Below are 4,740 nucleotides of genomic sequence, written 5' to 3'. Positions count from 1 at the left end.
GGAATCTCTGGCTGCCCTTCACATTGACACAGCAGGTGGAGTTGTGGCCCTGGCATTGCACAGAGCTGCACTCCTCCACAGCTGGGGACATGAAGGACTGGGTCACCCCATATCCCAGCTCCATTCGGGCCTTGCCTCCAGTCATCCTCCCCAACCTTTATCACCCCCACACCTTCCCCCATACCATGCACCCAGGAGCCCACCAGATCAGAAAGAGCTCTGGGACAGCACACTCTAGTCCCAAAGCACATTGGAGGAGGAGCTGGAAAGCCACGGTCCACAGGACAAACCCATTCGCCCCTGTTTTGAAATGAGGCATAAGTGGGTTTTATGTTTTCAAGTAGCTGAAAAAAATCAAAGCAAGAGCAGTAATTGTGACACTTGAAAACTGTATGATACTCAAATTGAATAATTATTTGTTTTTACTGTGATTAAGATGTATAACATAAAATTTGCCATGTTAATTGAAGTGGAACAAAATACATTTCACAATTACTACAGTTTCCAAAAGTTATCATCACTCCAAAGAGACTCTGTAACTATTGAGAAAGAGCTCTTCACTTCCCTCCCCTAGCCATGGCTCAGTTCCCATCTACTCCCTATCTCTACAAATTTGCATATTTTAGCTACTTCATATGAGTGGAATCCCACTAGATGTGTCCTTTTGTTTTAGTTTATTATTTAATTTAATGCTTGCAAAGTTCACCCTTGCAGCAAGTGTCAGCACATAGATTCTTTCCCTGGCTGAATAATTTGTGATGAACACTCACCATGTTCATGCCGGTGTCTGCTGGTGGACACTGTTTCCCCCCATTTTTGGTTACTACAAATATTGCTGCTGTGGACATTGACGTACAAGTGTCTATTTGAGTCCCTGTTTTCCATTCTTTGATGGGGTGGAGTTATTGGGTGTAAGATAATTCTGTTTTGAGGAACTGCCCAAGTGTTTTCCCCAGTAGTGGAGTCATTCTCCATTCCTGGTGGTAATGTGTGAGGATTCCTGGTTCTCCCCCTTCTCATCAACATTATTATTTTCTTCCTAAAAGTTATGTTACTTTTGAATTATTAGTCTATTTTTGATTGATGATAATTTTATGTAATTATGACTTATAAATGATATTTTGATATATGTATACATTATGTAGTGATCAGGTGAAGGTTATTGGCCTATCCATCACCTTAAACAGGTATCATATCTTTGTGCTGAGACCATCCAAAATCCTCTCATCCAGCAATCTTTTATTTATTTATTTTTTGTTGATTTTATTATTTTTTTAAATACATGACAACAGTGGAATGCATTACAATCCTTATTACAAATATAGAGCATGATTTTTTTGTTTAGTCAACTTCATATGCAATGGAACAAGAGAGTACATTCCTCCTGTCTACCTGTACCTTTGTGCCTGTTGACCAACCTGTCTACATTACCCTTTTCTATTCCCCTGTCCATCCACTGGTAACCCTTACTCTACTCTCCACTTCCAAGAGATCAGCTATTTTAGGTTCATTTGTAAGAATGCTAATAGTATCTTATAGTGATTTTGCATCAAATTCAAATTTTGGTCTCTATAAGTCAAGTTTTATTGGGAGACAGTCACACTGCTCATTTGTGTGTTACCTATGATGGCTGCTAGCCCTGTTGCAGAGCAGTGTCACTGTGAGGGACCATCTGGTCTGTGAAGCCTAAGACATTTACTATCTGCCCCTTCACAGAAATTTGGTGGCCACTCCATTCAAGCAAGTAGACAGAGTGAGAACCATGTTAGTGAATGTGTGTGTGGGCGGGGGGGGGGGGGGGCACTTCCCTAGGTCAGAGCTGCTTGGTGGGTAGAGAATGTGATGGACAGAAGGACAGATGCCACAGGTGTCTAAGCCCTCATTCCTGAAACTTCTGACTATTTTACTCCACCTTTTGTGTTAAACTGTGAATATTGTCTTTAAAACCAGAACAAATAAAAAAATACATACTGGGATATTATTACAATTGTCCTCAGTTCTATTTCCTTTAGTTTTTGTAATAGCTAGCTATTGCTGCAGAACAAGCAGTCCTCAATGCAAATGGTCTAATAAGGATTTTTTTCAACAAATGGGACAATCTGTTTTTCTAATTCTGGCTCAGGAAAAGAACATGCATGTTTTAAGGAGAGCCCATGGCCTGGAATCACATGAGGGGCAGGAAACTCATCTCCCTTGTGAGTCATCCTTTGATCTTGAGGACTGAAGTCATTCTGAGCCTGAAGGACACACAAACTGAAGGATATGGGTATTGCTCATTTACTACCCTTATAGTGCTGTGGCAAAATTCAGAAAGGGAAGGAATATTTTACTTAGAACAATGGAAGGATTAATATTTCTAGGCAGCACTGGACATTTTTAAGCAGAAACACGTCAGTGACTCAATAACACAACCTAAAAAATGCTGACCAGTCCTCAGTAAACAAACCCCTGACACATGAACACCAACCTTCCCCACTTCAGTGGAAAGACATATTTACAAAGTAATGCAATTACTTTGCAGTATGAAAAGACATATTTACAAAGTAATGCAATGTGTAATGTAGAAGTTTATCTCATATTTAAAGTCCTCTCTTAATTTGAGGCCAAAGTAATCATATTTTCATTTCAATTTTTTCTTTCCATTTAGACTTCAAGTGGAAACATGTATTTGAAAATAAGTTTGCCAGTGATTATGGCAGAGACTGTGGACACCATGCTGGGCAAGAGAAAAGAATCCCAATGGTGAGAAGCAAAGCCAAAGCTCAGCCATGAAGCTCACTGGTCTGTTGGAATCGACCTCATCAGGAAGAGCAGCTGAGATGGGGATGTGCGGAGGCATGAGGGACCCACAAGGGCAAAGCCATGCTGGGATTCCCTCCAGTATAGGATTATTACACAGGCCGTCTTAACTGTCAAATGCATTTTTTATACATGGGGGACAGCAGATTAGTGTGTTTTGGTATCAACAAAAGAAAAGTCACTTGGTATGATCCATCATTTGACAAAAAAAAAAATGATTTTCAGAAGTGTATGTTGTCCCATGAGATAAGTGTGAATTTCCAAAGCTCTAATTCAGGATTGAAAATCACTTTGAGGAAATATGTAGATGATAAAGAGGAAGACTGCTCGGATCTCAGAGGAAGTAGAAGTTTAGCAACTGTGTTTTATGACTCTCATAGAGAAGTTGAAATCGAAGAAAGAAAAACTCCAGGAAATGGATAGAAGGAACAAGTCATATTTCAAAATTCTTACAAAAACATTTCTAATTTTTCAATATGAGGCTTTGAGCCCTGTGATCAAAAGCAATTTTTAAAGATCCACCAAATGGGTTTTTGAATAATTTCTTCCCCAAAGAGTCTTCTCAGAGCACTCTTGATGTCTTGATTCCTCAGACTGTAGATGAAGGGGTTCAGCATGGGGGTGACCACAGTACACATCACTGAGGCTGTGGCACTGGAGTGTGCATTTTGTGCAATACAAGAACTAAGGTACACTCCCAGGAGTATGCAATAGAATAAGGAGACCACGGAAAAGTGAGACGCACAGGTGGAGAAGGCTTTGTACTTGCCTTGAGCTGATGAGATTACACGGATGGAGGAAATGATCTTGGAGTAGGAGTACAGGATGCCAGTGAGGGGGCCATCTCCCAGCAGCCCTGCCACAAGATAGAGCACCATATTATTCAAGAAAGTGTCAGAACAGGCAAGATAAACCAACTGATTAGGTTCACAAAAAAAGTGTGGTATTTCCACTTCTGTGCAGAAGGACAGTCGCAATATCATTAAACTTTGTAACAAGGAATTGAGAGCACGTGTGATCCAGGAAACCAAAAGCAGAAGTCCACAGAGCCTAGGGTTCATGATGACCATGTATTGCAGGGGGTGACAGATGGCCACATACCGGTCATAGGCCATCACAGCCAGGAGGAAGTTCTCCAACCCTATAAACAATGTAAAAAAGTGAATCTGCATGATGCAACCTGCATAGGTTGTGGCCTTGCTCTGTGTCTGGATGTTCACCAGCGTCTTGGGGACAGTGGTGGAGGTGAAGCAGATGTCCACAAAGACAGGTTGGAGAGGAAGAAGTATATGGGTGTGTGCAGGTGAGAGTCTGAGATGGTGGCCAGGATAATGAGCAGGTTCCCCAGCACATTGGCCAAGTACGTGGACAGGAAAAGCCCAAAGATAAGGGGCTGCAGTTCTGGGTCCTCTGAAAATCCCAGAAGAAGAAATTCAGAAATTTGTGTGAAATTCTTTGATTCCATGTGCTGTGAAGAGAAAAAATTGAACATGAGTAGTTTTTGAAACTAATCCCTTTAAGGGTGACCCCAGTGCCATTCCTACTTAGCAGATTTGTTCCCTAATAAGCTGATTTATTCCTATTTAGAAGTTTCATTCCTTCTCTACCTTTTCCTCAGCATGGTTTGTATTCTACCAATGAATAATTCTTCCATATCCTTGAGGAAGGGGCCTTGAGTTGTGATCCTGTTCCTGGCACTGGCTCTGCAATGGGCACAGGGTGCTAAAAAATAAAAGACCCTAAGTTTTCATTATGGAGAACAAATTTATGTAGACAATTATTAAAAACAGCAGCTCTTGGGGCTGGGGTTGTGGCTCAATGTTAGAGTGCTCACCAAGCACGTATAAGGCCCTGGGTTCGATCCTCAGGACCACATAAAAATAAATAAATAAAGGTATTGTGTCCAACAACAACTATAATTTCTTTTTAAAAAAAGGCATC

General features: G+C 41.0%; 1 pseudogene; it reads right to left on the bottom strand.

The window, feature by feature from the left end:
* Positions 1–3,296: 3,296 nt before the first annotated feature.
* LOC114107716 (olfactory receptor 7A17-like) lies at positions 3,297–4,264 on the bottom strand (annotated as a pseudogene).
* Positions 4,265–4,740: the final 476 nt, after the last annotated feature.

This window comes from Marmota flaviventris, chromosome 1 (assembly GCF_047511675.1).
Source record: "Marmota flaviventris isolate mMarFla1 chromosome 1, mMarFla1.hap1, whole genome shotgun sequence".
Lineage (NCBI taxonomy): Eukaryota > Metazoa > Chordata > Mammalia > Rodentia > Sciuridae > Marmota > Marmota flaviventris.
Note: the sequence above shows the minus strand (reverse complement) of the source record. Positions and strands in the feature narration are given on the sequence as shown.